Source organism: Sphaeramia orbicularis, unplaced genomic scaffold (genome assembly GCF_902148855.1).
Source record: "Sphaeramia orbicularis unplaced genomic scaffold, fSphaOr1.1, whole genome shotgun sequence".
Taxonomy (NCBI): Eukaryota; Metazoa; Chordata; class Actinopteri; order Kurtiformes; family Apogonidae; genus Sphaeramia; species Sphaeramia orbicularis.
Genome location: NW_021941538.1, coordinates 268,359 through 277,512, shown reverse-complemented (window position 1 = coordinate 277,512; position 9,154 = coordinate 268,359). Strand labels below are relative to the sequence as shown.

The window sequence follows — 9,154 nt, the reverse complement described above, 5'->3', positions numbered from 1 at the left end:
CCTGAAGGGGGCCGGTCTGAGCCTGAAGAGGACCGACCCTAAAGGGGGCCGGTCTGAGCCTGAAGGTGGCCAGTCTGACCCTAAAGAGGACTGGTCTGATCCTAAAGGGGGCTGCTCTGAGCCTGAAGAGGACCGACCCTGAAGGGGGCCGGTCTGAGCCTGAAGAGGACCGACCCTAAAGGGGGCCGGTCTGAGCCTGAAGGTGGCCAGTCTGACCCTAAAGAGGACTGGTCTGATCCTAAAGGGGGCTGCTCTGAGCCTGAAGAGGACCGACCCTGAAGGGGGCCGGTCTGAGCCTGAAGAGGACCGACCCTAAAGGGGGCCGGTCTGAGCCTAAAGAGGACCGACCCTAAAGGGGGCTGGTCTGAGCCTGAAGGGGGCCGCTCTGAGCGTAAAGGGGACCGGTCCAGTTCATGGAGAGACATTGTCTTGGGGGGGAGTCCAGCCTCCAGCCCCTCTGTGCATTAATTCAAACCCTAATGGAGGTCACACATGGCCTAGATACAGCTGAAAGATTTACCCAGAATGCACTAGTGTGTGTGTGTGTGTGTGTGTGTGTGTGTGCGTGTGTGTGTGTGTGTGTGTGTGTGTGCTGCAGTCCCAGCCCAGTTGAATGTAGGACAGAAATATTGACAGTGTTTGTGCAGATCAGCTGGTCTGAGCCTGGACCTGGTCTGAGCCTGGACCTGGTCTGAGCCTGGATCTGGTCTGAGCCTGGACCTGGTCTGAGCCTGGATCTGGTCTGAGCCTGGACCTGGTCTGAGCCTGGACCTGGTCTGAGCCTGGATCTGGTCTGAGCCTGGACCTGGTCTGGGGGTTTTAGGACGCTCATGTTCTGCAGAGGACTATATCATCATTCATGGGGGGGGGTAAAACCCCCAGGATACACCAGTGGCTTGTATGACCCAGATCTCAGGTGGACTGGGTTTGGTCCAGTGTCACTGAAGGTCCTCCAGTGGTCCCACTTCAGACCCTGTGTCCTGGCTCCGTCCTTCTGTTGCGTCCACCCTGTCCTCGTGGAACCGTCTGGAACATTTAAACTTCTCCAGAACGTCGGTGTTTTCACCCCCTGTAATCGTCTCTGTCATAAGCTCCGCCTCCTGGCCTCAGGTTCTTTCCCGTACTTCCAGCTCCGACGTTTCCTTTCAAATATTTACCCAGACTTCCCGGTACAAACGTCTGCCGTAGATGACACCGTCCAAACCACCTCCGACCCAAAAGGCCTCATCTCAAAAACAGATCTGATCATTTCAGCGCTCGGACACACCTGTCAATAAAAGCCCAGTGGAGTGGGAGGAGGAGCTTAGGTTGGAATGGCCAATGAATGATAGACTGAGGCTGTGAACAGCCAATGGGAGCTCAGCATTTGTTCAGTTCACACCCACTTCTCCAAATCCAGACGAGTCACAGTCGACTCTAGTGTTGAAGACAGCTGGAGCAGATGTTAAAGGGGTCGTGTGTAGGCCTGTGGTCCGAACTGGTACTGCACTCGCATCCAAATACAGGTGAACCCCCCCCAGGTGAACCCCCCCCCTTCAGATTCCACACCACTACATGCACAGGTCACTTCCACAGAAAACACTGACCTACAAGGAGCTACCATGGACAGAGACCAGTCCTACAGCAGGACCAGGTCTGTTCACCAGGACCAGGAGAAGAGACCACAGCCTGGGACCAGGTGCAGACGGTGGTCCTGGCTCTAAGTGGTTCTTACAGTGGTCAGACTAAGGCAGAGCCAGGGTCAGTCTTCTCATTCTTCTCCTCTTTCAGTCGTCTGTTTCTCATTCTCCTCTTTCAGTCGTCTGTTTCTCATTCTTCTTCTCTTTCAGTCGTCTGTTTCTCATTCTCCTCTTTCAGTCGTCTGTTTCTCATTCTCCTCTTTCAGTCGTCTGTTTCTCATTCTCCTCTTTCAGTCATCTGTTTCTCATTCTCCTCTTTCAGTCATCTGTTTCTCATTCTTCTCTTTCAGTCGTCTGTTTCTCATTCTCCTCTTTCAGTCGTCTGTTTCTCATTCTTCTCTTTCAGTCGTCTGTTTCTCATTCTTCTCCTCTTTCAGTCGTCTGTTTCTCATTCTCCTCTTTCAGTCGTCTGTTTCTCATTCTTCTTCTCTTTCAGTCGTCTGTTTCTCATTCTCCTCTTTCAGTCGTCTGTTTCTCATTCTCCTCTTTCAGTCATCTGTTTCTCATTCTCCTCTTTCAGTCGTCTGTTTCTCATTCTTCTCTTTCAGTCGTCTGTTTCTCATTCTCCTCTTTCAGTCGTCTGTTTCTCATTCTTCTCTTTCAGTCGTCTGTTTCTCATTCTTCTTCTCTTTCAGTCGTCTGTTTCTCATTCTCCTCTTTCAGTCATCTGTTTCTCATTCTCCTCTTTCAGTCGTCTGTTTCTCATTCTCCTCTTTCAGTCATCTGTTTCTCATTCTCCTCTTTCAGTCGTCTGTTTCTCATTCTTCTCTTTCAGTCGTCTGTTTCTCATTCTTCTCTTTCAGTCGTCTGTTTCTCATTCTCCTCTTTCAGTCGTCTGTTTCTCATTCTCCTCTTTCAGTCGTCTGTTTCTCATTCTTCTTCTCTTTCAGTCGTCTGTTTCTCATTCTTCTTCTCTTTCAGTCTGTTTCTCATTCTTCTCCTCTTTCAGTCGGCTGTTTCTCATTCTCCTCTTTCAGTCGTCTGTTTCTCATTCTTCTTCTCTTTCAGTCGTCTGTTTCTCATTCTTCTCTTTCAGTCGTCTGTTTCTCATTCTCCTCTTTCAGTCGTCTGTTTCTCATTCTCCTCTTTCAGTCGTCTGTTTCTCATTCTTCTCTTTCAGTCGTCTGTTTCTCATTCTTCTCCTCTTTCAGTCGTCTGTTTCTCATTCTTCTCTTTCAGTCGTCTGTTTCTCATTCTCCTCTTTCAGTTGTCTGTTTCTCATTCTCCTCTTTCAGTCGTCTGTTTCTCATTCTCCTCTTTCAGTCGTCTGTTTCTCATTCTCCTCTTTCAGTCGTCTGTTTCTCATTCTTCTCTTTCAGTCGTCTGTTTCTCATTCTTCTCTTTCAGTCGTCTGTTTCTCATTCTTCTCCTCTTTCAGTTGTCTGTTTCTCATTCTTCTCTTTCAGTCGTCTGTTTCTCATTCTTCTCTTTCAGTCTGTTTCTCATTCTTCTTCTCTTTCAGTCGTCTGTTTCTCATTCTCCTCTTTCAGTCGTCTGTTTCTCATTCTCCTCTTTCAGTCGTCTGTTTCTCATTCTTCTCTTTCAGTCGTCTGTTTCTCATTCTCCTCTTTCAGTCGTCTGTTTCTCATTCTTCTTCTCTTTCAGTCGTCTGTTTCTCATTCTCCTCTTTCAGTCGTCTGTTTCTCATTCTTCTCTTTCAGTCGTCTGTTTCTCATTCTTCTCTTTCAGTCGTCTGTTTCTCATTCTTCTTCTCTTTCAGTCTGTTTCTCATTCTCCTCTTTCAGTCGTCTGTTTCTCATTCTCCTCTTTCAGTCGTCTGTTTCTCATTCTCCTCTTTCAGTCGTCTGTTTCTCATTCTTCTCTTTCAGTCGTCTGTTTCTCATTCTTCTCTTTCAGTCGTCTGTTTCTCATTCTTCTCCTCTTTCAGTCGTCTGTTTCTCATTCTTCTCTTTCAGTCGTCTGTTTCTCATTCTTCTTCTCTTTCAGTCGTCTGTTTCTCATTCTCCTCTTTCAGTCGTCTGTTTCTCATTCTCTTTCAGTCATCTGTTTCTCATTCTTCTCTTTCAGTCATCTGTTTCTCATTCTCCTCTTTCAGTCGTCTGTTTCTCATTCTTCTCTTTCAGTTGTCTGTTTCTCATTCTTCTCTTTCAGTCGTCTGTTTCTCATTCTTCTCTTTCAGTCGTCTGTTTCTCATTCTTCTCTTTCAGTCGTCTGTTTCTCATTCTTCTCCTCCAGATCCTTGTTTCTTTTCTCTCTTTCTCTCTTTGTCGTCGTTGGAATAATCCCTTTAGTCCTTCTGGGTTTCTTCAGCTCACACATTTGTGCTCATAAATGTTCAGCTGCAGCTCAGTGGAACTGACAACCTGGATGAACTGAGGTCCTGACTCTGTGATTGGATGACAGGTGATGGGCGGAGCCTCAGACCAAACACACAGTGACATCATAACCATCATTTGGGGGCTGACGCTGAGCTTTAAATGTGAATCTTCTGTCTGGAATACTACTGTCACTGAGATCAGGACTGAAATGAACAGGATTCAGTCATGTCTGACAGTTTTAGAATGACTGAGAACAGAAGTATACAGACTGCACCTTTAATGTCTGAGCCACAGACTGCACCTTTAATGTCTGAGCCACAGACTGCACCTTTAATGTCTGAGCCACAGACTGCACCTTTAATCACTGCAGTTACACTAACACACCTGCTCTGGTCTGGCCCCTCCCACTGTCACCTGACTACTGGTCAATAGGATTTGGTACTGACAGTAACAGTACTTACAGTAGTACTTGTAGTATAAATACTGAAGTAACAGTACTTACAGTGGTACTTACAGTAGTACTTGTAGTATAATACATACAGTAACAGTACTTACAGTAGTACTTGTAGTATAAATACTGAAGTAACAGTACTTACAGTGGTACTTACAGTAGTACTTGTAGTATAATATATACAGTAACAGTACTTACAGTAGTACTTGTAGTATAATACATACAGTAACAGTACTTACAGTAGTACTTGTAGTATAAATACTGACAGTAACAGTACTCACAGTGGTACTTGTAGTATAATACATACAGTAACAGTACTTACAGTGGTACTTGTAGTATAAATACTGACAGTAACAGTACTTACAGTAGTACTTGTAGTATAAATACTGACAGTAACAGTACTTACAGTGGTACTTGTAGTATAATACATACAGTAACAGTACTTACAGTAGTACTTGTAGTATAAATACTGACAGTAACAGTACTTACAGTGGTACTTGTAGTATAATACATACAGTAACAGTACTTATAGTAGTACTTGTAGTATAATACATACAGTAACAGTACTTACAGTGGTACTTGTAGTATAATACATACAGTAACAGTACTTACAGTGGTACTTGTAGTATAATACATACAGTAACAGTACTTACAGTGGTACTTGTAGTATAATACATACAGTAACAGTACTTACAGTAGTACTTGTAGTATAAATACTGACAGTAACAGTACTTACAGTGGTACTTGTAGTATAAATACTGACAGTAACAGTACTTATAGTAGTACTTGTAGTATAATACATACAGTAACAGTACTTACAGTGGTACTTGTAGTATAATACATACAGTAACAGTACTTACAGTGGTACTTGTAGTATAACACATACAGTAACAGTACTTACAGTGGTACTTGTAGTATAATACATACAGTAACAGTACTTACAGTGGTACTTGTAGTATAATACATATAGTAACAGTACTTACAGTAGTACTTGTAGTATAATACATACAGTAACAGTACTTACAGTAGTACTTGTAGTATAATACATATAGTAACAGTACTTACAGTGGTACTTGTAGTATAACACATACAGTAACAGTACTTACAGTGGTACTTGTAGTATAATACATACAGTAACAGTACTTACAGTAGTACTTGTAGTATAAATACTGACAGTAACAGTACTTACAGTGGTACTTGTAGTATAATACATACAGTAACAGTACTTACAGTAGTACTTGTAGTATAAATACTGACAGTAACAGTACTTACAGTGGTACTTGTAGTATAATACATACAGTAACAGTACTTATAGTAGTACTTGTAGTATAATACATACAGTAACAGTACTTACAGTGGTACTTGTAGTATAATACATACAGTAACAGTACTTACAGTGGTACTTGTAGTATAATACATACAGTAACAGTACTTACAGTGGTACTTGTAGTATAATACATATAGTAACAGTACTTACAGTAGTACTTGTAGTATAATACATACAGTAACAGTACTTACAGAAGTACTTGTAGTATAATACATATAGTAACAGTACTTACAGTAGTACTTGTAGTATAATACATACAGTAACAGTACTTACAGTGGTACTTGTAGTATAATACATATAGTAACAGTACTTACAGTAGTACTTGTAGTATAACACATACAGTAACAGTACTTACAGTGGTACTTGTAGTATAATACATACAGTAACAGTACTTACAGTAGTACTTGTAGTATAATACATACAGTAACAGTACTTACAGTAGTACTTGTAGTATAATACATACAGTAACAGTACTTACAGTAGTACTTGTAGTATAATACATACAGTAACAGTGGTACTTACAGTCTAAATACTCGGATACTCTCCTCTGGAACTCTCCGGCCCACCTGCCCAGCTCTGTCCCGGGGCTGATGCTGGAATGTTCGGTGAAAGGCTCGGTCCGGATGCGGGTCTGGATCTGGGACAGTAAGCCGCTGCTCGGGTTCTGGTTGCGGTTCGGTTCGGGTCCGCGGCTCCAGGTCCAGGTCCGGGTCCGGGTGTCCCCGGTCCGTTCGTGGATCATGTGGTTAGTTCAAAGAGCTTTAAACCTGTGGATAGAAACAGCCGAACCCGAACCCCCCAAAACCCGGAAGTGCCACCGGTGCTCCTCAGGCCGTGGGGCTGCGGTCATCCCGGCATCGCGCGCACCGGACCGCCTCTGACATGCTCGTTACCATGGAGCTGGCGGTGACTGACAGGCAAGTAGGCCAATGGGATGGACAGGAGACGTGTGAAGGGGCGGGACCTTTGTACAGACTTCACGTGCAACGAAAAGAAAGAGACGCCCCTCCTTTAAAATAAAAATATTTAAAAACTGTCAGAGATGGAAACTATCAAATTATATCCATAAAAATTATATATAAACACATTTATATTTATATATTTACCCTAAGGCACTGTGACATACGAGGGCGGTGACGTCAGAGGGGTTTAAACGGGATGTGGACGCACGTGGGCGCTGTTCACTGTTTACTGACAGGAACCAGAACCTGGACCATATGGACCAGAACATGGACCAGAACCTGGACCATATGGACCAGAACATGGACCATATGGACCAGAACATGGACCAGAACCTGGACCAGAACCTGGACCATATGGACCAGAACATGGACCATATGGACCAGAACATGGACCAGAACATGGACCAGAACCTGGACCAGAACATGGACCAGAACATGGACCAGAACCTGGACCATATGGACCAGAACCTGGACCAGAACATGGACCAGAACATGGACCATATGGACCAGAACATGGACCAGAACCTGGACCATATGGACCAGAACATGGACCAGAACATGGACCAGAACCTGGACCATATGGACCAGAACCTGGACCAGAACCTGGACCAGAACATGGACCATATGGACCAGAACATGGACCAGAACATGGACCAGAACCTGGACCATATGGACCAGAACCTGGACCAGAACATGGACCAGAACATGGACCAGAACCTGGACCATATGGACCAGAACATGGACCAGAACATGGACCATATGGACCAGAACATGGACCAGAACCTGGACCATATGGACCAGAACCTGGACCAGAACATGGACCAGAACATGGACCATATGGACCAGAACCTGGACCATATGGACCAGAACATGGACCAGAACCTGGACCATATGGACCAGAACATGGACCAGAACATGGACCATATGGACCAGAACATGGACCAGAACCTGGACCAGAACATGGTCCACAGTGTTTGAAGTAGATCCGGTCGATCTGACGCTCATTAATTCCAGAGCGTTTCTGTGAAAGTCCAACCACCTGGACCGGATCAGTCCGGATCTGGATCGGACTAACACCTGGTCCAGTTGAACTCCTTTTCTTCTGGAAGTGTTTGACTGGTACCAGTGGAACTGAACTGGACCCATCCAGTCCAGTCCAGTCCAGTTTAAATAAGTGCACTGACATCAGTTCAGTACCAGACGGAGTGTTTTATTGAGTTTCATAAACAGTGGGATGGTTCTGTACGGATCAGCTGTTCACATGGTCCGGTCCACGTGCATCAAACCAACACCAGAGCAGTTCTACTGGTTCTGTTCACCCCAGCTCCGCTGGTTCCACTGGTTCTACTGGTTCTGTTCACCCCAGCTCCACTGACACTAAAACCCTTTTGAAATTACAATAAATAAGACACATAAATAGTTTGAAAAGACACAAAAACAGCTGCTACAGTTTCCATGGTGACTCAGAGTGTCATTGAAGGCCTTTATAGTCCAGGTTTTCCAGGTTTGGACCCTGGACAGAGTCAGACTGGAGGACGTCACATTAGTACGAGTATTTAATTATGAGTATTTAAACACACAGTAGTATTTAAATACACAGTAGTATTTAAACAGTAGTATTTAAATACACAGTAGTATTTAAACAGTAGTATTTAAACTAGTATTTAAACAGTAGTATTTAAACAGTAGTATTTAAATACACAGTAGTATTTAAACAGTAGTATTTAAATACACAGTAGTATTTAAACAGTAGTATTTAAACTAGTATTTAAACAGTAGTATTTAAACAGTAGTATTTAAATACACAGTAGTATTTAAACAGTAGTATTTAAACACACTTTCCCTGCGACAGAACTTCAATAAAAAAGACACAAATATCAAAGGCTTCAGAATCGAAGGCAAAACTTCAACAGATGCTTTTTATCACATCATCAAAAACTGACAATAAATGAAACATTCAAGGGACGTTTGTTTCCCTTTGAAAAAAAAACAGAACCAGTAGAAAGAACGGTAGAAAAAAGAGTAGAAAAGAAAGGAAGCAGATCACAGCCTGGAGGCGGAGGGATACGAGGACCTGGACCTGGTCCACACAGCGGGACCTGGACCTGGTCCTGGTCCACACATGAGCGACTGCTGGAACTTAAAGGATGGTTTTAGAACCAGGGTCACATGACCGTGGACGTGAGGACAGAGGTCAGCTGTGGACGAACACATCCATGGGTCTGATTGGCTCACACCACTGATGGACAAACTGAGGGGCGGGACTGGAGGTTTATGGTCCTAAAGGGGGACTGGAGGTTTATGGTCCTCCAAAAGGGGTCCACAGACACAGACTGAGACCCAGTGGATTAGGGTCAGGAGTGGGTGTGGGGTATCCCATCATGCCTTGGGGGTCTTCCAGTCCAACACTGGCCTCAGGTCTACAGGGTTCTGAGCAGGACCACAGATGGGGGGTG

The 9,154-nt window shown here is 44.0% G+C and overlaps 1 protein-coding gene across 1 annotated transcript in view; it reads right to left on the bottom strand.

Annotated features, from left to right (window-relative positions):
• The window catches only part of LOC115416052 (basic proline-rich protein-like), a 26,150-nt gene extending 19,604 nt beyond the window's left edge, over nucleotides 1–6,546 (bottom strand). The window contains exon 1 of the mRNA XM_030129762.1: nucleotides 6,259–6,546. The gene's annotated coding sequence lies outside the window, so the exon portion shown is untranslated. The remainder of the gene's footprint in view (nucleotides 1–6,258) is intronic.
• Between the last annotated feature and the right edge of the window lie 2,608 nt (nucleotides 6,547–9,154).